Raw genomic sequence first — 9655 nt, 5'->3', positions numbered from 1 at the left:
GCATGCAGGAGGCTCCCTGGGGACTGTCGGAGGGTTTATTGTCCTGTCTTGTTTGAAGTGCCGGGGTTGGGCCCTCTGATAAGTAGCCATATCTAAGCAGAATCCGATGAGAGGGCAGTGCGTTCTGATAGTCACGGAGCCCTGCTCCCTCACGGGAAAACCACAGATCAGGAACAAAAAGGTCCCCGGGCCTTGTAGTCTCCGAGACGGACACCAGGTGGCGCCGTCCAGCCACCGATCTGCCGCTTCACTCTCTGTGCTGCTGGGGCCTCCCCCACTTTGAACCCGCTTGGCTCCAAGGCCCGCTGCTCCTGTCCAGGCCCTGGGGCCAAGGGAGGACAGAGTCCCCCGTGCCCCCCAGGGTGCGTGGATGTGAGTTTGCTGGTGCAGTTCCCAACCCCAGCACGCTTGTGCCGGCCATGGTGACAGCCGCAGAGCCCTGCTGCCGGGGGTCTCCTCCGCCTGCTCCTACAAGGAGAACCGGTGTCTGTTGGCCAGCCAGCTGAGGCCGGGAGGGCAGGTGGCTGTCGCGGAGTGAGGAGGCCAGCTGGTGGGTGCACCTGGGGTTCCAGCTTCCTGCCCCGGGTGGAAATGGCGGGGGGTGGACTAGTGTGGTGGACGGCAGGAAGGGGGGTCCCTGGCTCCAGGGGGCCTGGTGAGTGGCGGGTCACTGGGAAGGCATCCTCCGTGACATAATTACAGCTCTGGTAACACAGTATCAAAATCAGCAGGAATTCCTCCCTATGGGCTAATGCCTTGTCTGTAACTGTAACTGACGTCTTAGATGGCCTCGGAAGTATCTTTTTGCCGCTGGTTTGTTTAAACTGGGTTCCCAACAAGGTCCACACATTGTGTGATCGCTGGGCCTCTTCAATCTCTCTGGGTCTAGCTCAGGCATCACCCCCACCCCCGTGGCAAAAGGAAGCTCTTCCTGGGGTCCCGCTTGGCGGTCTTGATGGATGGAAGGTGGGGCACGTCCCGATCGGCTGCTTGGTCCTGGGGAGGGAGGGGGCTGCAGGGGCAGCTGGGGGCTCCTGTGTTCCAGCCCCTCGCCCCCTTCCCTGCTGGGGGCCATCCTGGGGCTCTGAGGGCAGGATGGGGAGTGGGGGGTGCTGTGGGACGAGACAGAGGGACTGACCCCCTGCTGGGCTGCACCGTGGACCTGCTTCCCTGTCTGACCCTCCAGGAAGAAGCCAGAGGCTCTGGTAGGCCGCCGTGCCCTGCCTTATCCCTGCCGGCCCTTCTGTCCCTCCCCCCTCACCAGATAGATCTCACGCGCCCCACATTTCTTCTGTGGCCGAGTGATCATGTCACATTGTGAGGGGATCCAGGGAGGACGTGGGGAGCCAGGGGGTTTCATGAGCAAAGGGCCCAAAGCCAGAGGGAGGGTCCGAGGCCGCATTGCATGACCTCTTGGGTGCGTTTGTCACCACGACTCAGCCACTGCCCCCTAGGGCCCGTGAGGCCCCGCACCCAAGGTGACCCGCCAAAGGCAGGCCTGGCCCTCTTGGCACTGGGCTCCTCGGGAGTGAGCCGCAGTGGGATTTGGGGTCGCCGACACGGGGGCCTGGCTGCCGGGCCTTAGAGGCAGAGCAGGGCTTTCCAGTCCGGTCCGCCGTCACCAGCCTGTCCTCGGAGGTCTGGGGGAGATTTCTCTTCTCCTTTCTCAGGGAGGGGGAGGGGCTGGCCAGCTTCCAAGGACCCTGGAGGAGCTGCCGGGCAGGGGTGGAGTGGGCAAGCCGGGTGGGCAGGGAAGGCCTGGACAAGGGGCCAGTCAAGGCCTTTTTAGCAGGGACGCCAGGCCTTGCGGGAAGAGGAGGGGTGTGGCTGCTGCCTCCTCCAGGGGCGAGGCCCTCCTGTCCTTCTCCTGTCACCCCCAGCCATGGAGCAGCCTCCAGGGAGGCTGCCCTGCCCTGGCTGGGATCTTGCTGTCCCCTTCCCCTCAGGGGTGCCAGATGGGGTCGGGCCGAGGCAGCCAGGTCCGGGCTCTGGCTCCTGCCCCCTCGCTTCCCGAGGGCCCTGGAGGAGGCAGGAGGAGGGCCCAGCAGGCCGGCAGATGGTGGGCTGGGAGGGGGGGCTGCCCGGGCAGATGGGCCGACTCTCAGGACAGATGGTGGGCCGGGCAGGGCTCCGGAGCCTGCCCCATCTGCTCCAGGCCCCTGGTGGGGCTTTGCTTGTCCACCTGGGGCTGAATTGGGAGGAGGCCCAGGCCTGCTTGTGTTCTGCAGGGTCCCTTCTGTCCCAGAGCTCTGGGCTGGGTGTTCCTGCCTGGGGCTGCTCAGGGGTCTTGTAGCCCCCTCCCCCGCAGCCGGCACCGGGCCAGAGCTCACAGAGCTGGAGGGATTCCCGAGCATTTCCCGAGGGCCGGGGGTGCCCAGGTAGAGCACCTGGCACTAGGTGAAGCCCGGGGGCTCCTGGCACAGGCAGACGACAAGCACTCCCTTGTCGTCAACAGTCAGCCCACTACCGTGGACGAGGGGTCCACTGGGGAGGGAGGATCACCCTGGTGGGGGGTCAGCCCTGCTTCACAGAGGACAGGGTGGCTGAGCCCATGCAGGCTTCAGGGTGGGACAAGGGCAGGCAGGTGGGCAGAGGAAGTCTAGGGCAGGAGGTGGGGGGTGGTCCGCTCCACTGTGGGGGGCGTGAGCACTCTGGGCATCCCAGGGAGGCTGTGGGGTCACCCCCTGTGATGTCAGTCCTCAGACCCCTGTGCGGGGCGCCATGGCTGCGTCCTAGGCCTGAGGGGGTTGGGAGAATTGATCCTATGTGTTCTTCTGTTGCTAATGACGCTAGAAAACACCTTTTTCTTTTTCTTCCTCCCTTCCTTCCTTCCTTTCTTTCTGACCAGTTACAAAGCAAAACCTTTGCTGACAGAGTGCCACGCATGGCTGTCCCCACAGAGCTTGGTGTGGACTGGGTGCTGGGGGTTTCCTGGTCCCGGGGGCAGGTCTGTCCAGGGGGGCCATTCCCCTGCTCCAGGCAGAAGGGAAGGGACCGAGTCGGGGCATGGGGGTGTCAGGGTGGAGGAGGGGGTGTGACAGGCTCCAGGTCACCTTCCAGAAGGTCCCCAGGACGCCGGGTAGAGTGTGATCCCGGTGTCTGCCCCAGTGCGGGCTCAGGGCCCGGCCGCCGCTGTAGGTCGCTCTCCGCCCACACTTCAGCCGCTGGAGGTCGCCCTCCGTCCCACGCTTCAGCCGCTGGAGGTCGCCCTCCGTCCCACGCTTCAGCCGCCGGAGGTCGCCCTCCGTCCCACGCTTCAGCCGCTGGAGGTCGCTCTCCGCCCACGCTTCAGCCGCTGGAGGTCGCCCTCCGTCCCACGCTTCAGCCGCTGGAGGTCGCCCTCCGTCCCACGCTTCAGCCGCTGGAGGTCGCCCTCCGTCCCACGCTTCAGCCGCTGGAGGTCGCCCTCCGCCCACGCTTCAGCCGCTGGAGGTCGCCCTCCGCCCACGCTTCAGCCGCTGGAGGTCGCCCTCCGTCCCACGCTTCAGCCGCTGGAGGTCGCCCTCCGTCCCACGCTTCAGCCGCTGGAGGTCGCCCTCCGTCCCACACTTCAGCCGCTGGAGGTCGCCCTCCGTCCCACGCTTCAGCCGCTGGAGGTCGCCCTCCGTCCCTTGCCCATGTCCCGCCACCGTCTTCCCTAGGCTCCTCCCCCAACTCATCTCTCCTGGAGCAAATCCTACTACATCCCTTAGTGGTGGGTGGCCTGGGACAGGTCGCTCACCCTCTCTGGGCTTCGATTCCTTTACGTGTGAAAGAGAGGCAGTAACATCTGTGCTTCGTGGGGTCGCTGGGACCATTCCCCGATGGTAGCCTTGAGACCCCCGTCCTGCACCCAGCCGGAGCCCGCTTTCTTACCGCATTGTGGTCTTCATTTCATTTCGTTGGGGTGGAACCCGCGTACATTAGACAAACCATGGTAAAGTCCGCGGCCTCTCGTGCCTGGCTGTGTCTGCCAGCACCCCCCCTGTCTACTTCTGGAGTGGCCTCAGCGGCCACCCCTGGCGGCCACCAGCCTTCCCTCTGCCTCTGGAGCCGCCCGCCCGGGCCGTTTCAGGTGGATGGAATCGTCCAGCGTGTGGTGTGGTTCTGCCCTCGGGGCGCCGTGTTCTCCGGGCCCATCCGTGTTGCAGGACGTGTCCGAGTCCGTGCCTTTGCATGGCTGAGGAACAGTCCACCGTGTGGCCGGGCCACATTTCGCATCTTTTTTTGCGCCTCGACGCCTATCTGGACTGCTTCTGCCTTTCCGCTCCTGTCAAGCATGGGGCTGTGAACGTGTGTGTGCGCAGACTTTCACTTGAACACCTGTTGCGTTGTTCTTTGCATGGACCCCTCCGCAGAGACGTGCGTTGTCCCCGCGCAGGGCGGCACCGAGTGTCCCGCGGGTTCCAGTCTCAGCCCAGGTCCTGCTGGAGCCCGTGTCCTGGTGCAGGTCTGTTATCTGGGTCCTTCCTTGGGGTCCACAGATGGCGGCGAAGCTCCTTGTTGGTATCCTGGAAGCGCCAGGCTCCTTCTCAGGGGAAGGCCGACTCCACGCTGCCTTGCGCTGCACACGGGGGAAACTGAGGCACACAGGGACTCCGCCCTTCCCTGGGCTCTTCTGCTGTTCCCGTTCCTGTTTCAAGGTGAGGACAGAGTGGCCCAGAGCTTCCGTAAAGTCCTTGCAGGGGGCTGGCCCCTGACCCAGGTCCATGCCTCATGGGACGGAGACCTGCAGGTGCTGCCCAGATCTTGGAGGGGCCTGGGGAAAGGGGACCAGGACCCCGGGTCAGCGATGGAGAGATGGAGGCGTGTCCGCTGCCCCAGCGTGGTTGCCCTCTGCCTCTCCTTCATGGGACATGTGTTTTTTGCCGAGACCTAGTAATCCAGGAGGGGCTCTCACTGGCTCAGGAGGGTCGTCGCTGTTCCCTGTGAACAGACTGTGCACCCTTGGCCAGGCCGGCCGCGTCGGCGCTATGGCCGGGCTTTGCACGAGCCCTCCGTCTACATCACTGATTTCGTAGATGCCTCTGAGGGGGCCCAGAGAGGTCCAGTGGCCTGCTTGAGGCCATATAGCACTCGTGTCCTCGAACCTGCGGGAGTGGAAGTGCGGGATGGGGGTTCCACCCCTGCCCTGGTGGGGGCTACCGCTCTCGGCGACGGTGGGACTGCCCCCGGAGCAGGCTCCTGCACACCTCTCGCACGTTCTGAGTCTCAGGCACAGGGGGCGAGTTCAGATGGGAAGGCGGGCTCACCGGCCCTTGCAGTGACCTGGCCCTGCCTTTCTGAGCCTGATTCCTCCGCTCCTCCCCTGCCCTGGGCCTCCCATGTCCTCTGGGCCATGCCCCCTGGACTCCCACCCCCTGTGCTGCTGCAGCGACCCCTGGGGACCCCCAGCCCCCTGGGGACCGCCTTCCCTTGGTGCTGTCCGCACAGCCGCCCCTGGGAGCCCCCACGGTTCTCTTGGGCCACTCTGAGCCCGACTGTGGTGGTGAGAGCAGGCCCCGGTGGGGGCAGGAGAGATTCTGAGACATCCATGGCTGGACCCTGGCGTCCTCTGCTGGCTCCTCTCCCGCCCGACCTGCTTAACCTGCTCTTGATTGCTGACCAGGCCCTTCTCTTCCATTTCATTTTCATGGCTAATGGCTTTGGCCGCTGATCCTCAGGAGGGAGAGTCGGGGCACCTCCTACGGCACCCCACGGCGGCACCTGAGACATCTGCTGGCGTCTGTGCCAGCCCTCCCCTCCCCCCGCTGCACCCTGCCCTCCCCCTCAACTCCGCGTCCCTCCTGGGGTCCTGCTATTCCTAACATCATCCCTGCCCTCCCCCAGGCCATGTCCCCTCTCCTCAGGGCCCTCCAGAAGGAAGCAGAACACCCACCACCCGCCCCCTTCTCACCAGGCCCAGGAGAGCTTCTCTCTTCCACTGGCACCAACGGACTCATCTAGCTGATAGAGGAACTTTGTGGTGTGAAGCCTCCAGGGAGGGACGCACCATGGGGTCAGGCCCTTTCCCCAGCTCCCTGTTAGCCTTGGGCCTCAGGCTCCCTCCTCTGGGCTTTCCTCCGACCTGCCTGGGAGGGAAGCCTCCGTCGGCAAGGAAGGCCCCTCCCTCGGGGACGCACCAGCTCGGAGTCCTGGGGGGGCGTGGCGGAGCCCCCTGAGATGGGGCCCATGGGCAGGGGGGCCTGGGGCCAGGTGGGGCGTGTGGAGGCTTCTTGCTGGGCTGCTGTCCCTCTGCTGCAGACCCCCTGCCTCTCCCACCTCCCCCGCCTCTGGCCGCTCCTGCTTCCTGCTGAGGAAAGTGACTTCTGCCTGAAGGGTCAGGCCAAGGACAGTGTCACAGAAGGGACACAGCCCAGTGTAGGTGCCCTGGCAGGCCGCTGGGGGGTCGACTCGGCTCTCTCCTTCCCTCCGACTGTAGCGGGGCTCCTGCCTTTCTGCTTAGTCCCCACATGCCCGGCCCCACCCAAGATTCCAGGCCCCCGGCCGTGGGGAAGGGCAGTGGGGGCTCCCAGATTAGCAGTTTCGGTGCCACCCAGCTCTGAGTGGCCACAATCCCTTGGCTCCTTCCCAAACCCCCTCTGCTGGGGATGGGGGGTGCATGTGCCCCCCCCCCCCAGCTATGAAATACACTCGTAGCCATGCAGCAGCCATGGCGGCCGCCAGCTGGGAGCCCCCACCACTCTCACCCGGGACCCGCTAGCCCCCCTCCCCCAGCGCCCGGCGCTGCTCTTGTGTCTGAGTCTCCTGGAGGGATTGGTCAGCCCAGTCGTGGGGTCCTGTGCCCAGAGCACCTCACTCCGTGGTGTCTTGGGTGCGGCCCAAGATTCCACATTTCATCTGGCCTTTGCTCCAGGGACCCCACTTTGAGAGCCACGTTAACTCAGGGAACTCAGGGAACGTTCCCCTTCTTAGGAAGGGCCCCGGGCCCCAGGACTTCATGTTTTGTTCCTTTTAGCCTCTCCTGGAAGCCAAGCCAGTGTCTGAAGGCCATCGAGGGGACACAGCGGGTATCTGGGGTGAGTGAGTCCTCGCCGGCACACTGAGAATTGGGGGGGGCGAGTTTAGCTCGCCACTAGCGGGGACCCCCTGGGGACCCTCTTCACGTTTCGTGGCATGTGCTCCCCACCCCTGGGCCAAGCCTGCGCATCATTTTGAGCCATCGCATTAGCGGGTATAAAATATTTACTAAACTCAGCTTTTTGCAAATATTCCTTTGGTTCCTTTGCCTCTGCTGGGAACAGAAGCTCTGCAGCCCCTGAACCGAAGGGGCCAGCGTCGGGTAAGCGTGATGAGCCTGAGGAGGCCGGGCGGCTCCGCGCATGTCCGGGTCGCCCGCCTGTGAAGCCGGGTCCCCCGGTCACTGCCCTGGCGGATGGGCCGCCAGTGGGGGCTGGAAAAGCCACCTCCATAAATGGGGGTGGGCTGCGGGGGGCCAGGGTGCTATTCAGGAGATAATCAAAATCACCTTTCTAAAGCGCACCGTCCTCTCTTCTACAAGCCCGTTGTGGAGACCTTTAGGAAAACAAGTGAGAAATGTTTAAAAGTGTATCTCTGCTTTATCTTTTAACACCTTTTATTGAAATGTGTCCTTTTTCATAGGATTTTTCCCGACTGCCGTCTTGCTCCCTGCTCTCTCATGGAGCTGCAGCTCTAGGTCCCTGAGGCCTAGCGGAAAAGCCCCAAGACAGAAGACGGGTTTGGAGTGGCCCAGGGGCCACCCTCCGGCTTCTCTGGGCTCATCAGGAATCTTCACGTCCCACCTACACTTCGTGGGGTGCTGGTGGCTGAGAGGGAGCCACTGGGCCCGTGATGTGGGGCCTCTGGAGCCCATGGGGCCACCTGAAGCCAAAGAACTTGTCACCGCCCCCGGGGTCTGTCCCTAGAGCCCTGCTGGGGGCAGGAAGGGGTGAAGCAGGTGAGCGTCTCCTCCGAGAGCCCCAGGGCGTGGGTGTCCAGGGGGCCCTGGAGCCCGTCCTCCTGACCGTCCCGCCCGCAGCCTCCCAGAGCTCAGAGGCCACGAGGACGCTCAGGAGGACCCTGCTCCCGGACGGGCGGTCGGGCGGAGGCGTGGGGCTGGGAGAGCAGGGTTTGTGGGGGGCCGCCGGGTGCTGCTGGCTGCTCCAGCCAACAGCCCGCAGGACGTGAGGGACTGTGACCGCAAGGAAGGGAGTTGCGCCGACAGCCAGCGGGAGCTAGGAAGTGGCTCCTTCCCCGGGCGAGCCTCTGATGAAACCGCACGCTGGCCGCCCTGTGGACGGCAGCCCATGGAGCCCCAACACCGGGATGCCAGCAGGGCTGTGCCCGCCTCCACGTGTGCGGGCCCCTGCGGCAAAGCGAAACAGCGTCTCTGCTTCCTCAGGACCGTGGCTCCGTGGCTCCCTTGTCTTTGAATGGACGGAGGATGGATTCTGTGGGCAGAGTCCACCTGCCCCTGCGCCCGTCACACTCAGGAGGCAGGAAGCTCCAGGAACGATCAGTACATTGTTGGGGGGTAAGTTGTCATCAGCCCGGAGGGCTCTGTCTCCTGTGATGCGCTCACGGAGCCCCGCTTTCTCCTGGCACGTTAGGGCCGTCCTGGGAGTTCCAAGCAGGGAGAGAGGAGGCGAGGCCATGGGTGGGAGTTAGGAGTCCGGTGGACAGCCAGAGGCCGGCTCCTCCCCCTTCGCCTGCCTTCTCCACAAACCCTGGGGGACGGCGGGACCGGCAGACGGGTGACAGCATCGTCCCACTGTTGGGGACAGCGTGTGGGTGTGGACGACATTGCAGCCTGAATTTGTCTACATTTTGTCTCGGCCCTGGGGGAGCCATGATGGCCTGACCCATAAACTCGTGTCCAAGGGATGGACGGGCTTTCCTCCAGCTCGCGTTCAGTGGGCTGACATCCCGGCTCACGCGGACGGCGCGTCCTGGTCCCACTGAGCTGGGCCTAGGGAGTGGGGGGCAGATGTGGCCCCTGGACCTGGGGCAGCAGGGCTGGCTCTTGTCACCCCCCTGCAGGGCCAGGCAGGCGCGGCCACATCCAGGTCGTACGTACGTACAGACGCAGAACAAAGGACGCTAACTCAGCCGATCCGTGGCCCGGCTGCTGGCTCGCATGGCCGTTGAGATAAAAATGGTGAAGTTTGCTCTTTTGGCAAAAGGACGAGGGAAGTCAGGCAGGCAAGCTAGCTCAGAAAACAGATGGCCAGTGGTTAATGAGAGACCCGTTCGCCGCCTTGGGGAAGAAGGCTTTGGGGGTTTGGCTCCTATCCTGACACCGTCACGGCGTTGTGGTGGGGTGGGGAGCCCGCGGCCCCGTCCCAGGCAGGAGCCGGCCAGGAGGGCCCGGGGGCTCTTAGCCCTACATTCCTTTCCCTTCTCTGCACCTCTGCCCTGTGTCATCTGGGCCTGGAGTTGCCCCGCACTGGGTCCCCCTTTCTGTTGGGGATCTCCGCGGAGATCATGAGGTCGGGGAGGGCCGGGCTCTGCTCCCCACAGCTGGCCTCTCGCACAAGCTCATGGAGTCGAATGCAGTGAGTGTTTCTTGTGTGCTTGCGACCTCTCCCTCCATGGGCTTTGGTGACACGCTGTCCCCACGGAGAGCACGTTTCCTGTTTCCTGTGGGGCCGCAGTCTGTGGCTGTCCAGCTGCACGTCGCACACAGCCCACGAGGAGGGCCCCGCTCTCAGGCCCG

At 64.4% G+C, this 9655-nt stretch overlaps 1 long non-coding RNA gene across 2 annotated transcripts in view; it reads left to right on the top strand.

The window, feature by feature from the left end:
- LOC309850918 overlaps positions 1 to 9655 on the top strand; it is a 41360-nt gene that overhangs the window by 19261 nt on the left and 12444 nt on the right. Inside the window, exons 3-4 of one of the 2 annotated variants that reach the window (XR_014304515.1) lie at positions 7582 to 7897; positions 8342 to 8473. This is a non-coding gene — a long non-coding RNA (uncharacterized lncRNA). Of the gene's footprint in view, positions 1 to 768; positions 967 to 7581; positions 7898 to 8341; positions 8474 to 9655 lie in introns of those variants that run through there. The other variant, XR_014304516.1, reaches the window with a different exon arrangement.

Source organism: Mustela nivalis, assembly GCF_964662115.1.
Source record: "Mustela nivalis genome assembly, chromosome: 17".
In the NCBI taxonomy this organism is placed as follows: domain Eukaryota; kingdom Metazoa; phylum Chordata; class Mammalia; order Carnivora; family Mustelidae; genus Mustela; species Mustela nivalis.
Note: the sequence above shows the minus strand (reverse complement) of the source record. Positions and strands in the feature narration are given on the sequence as shown.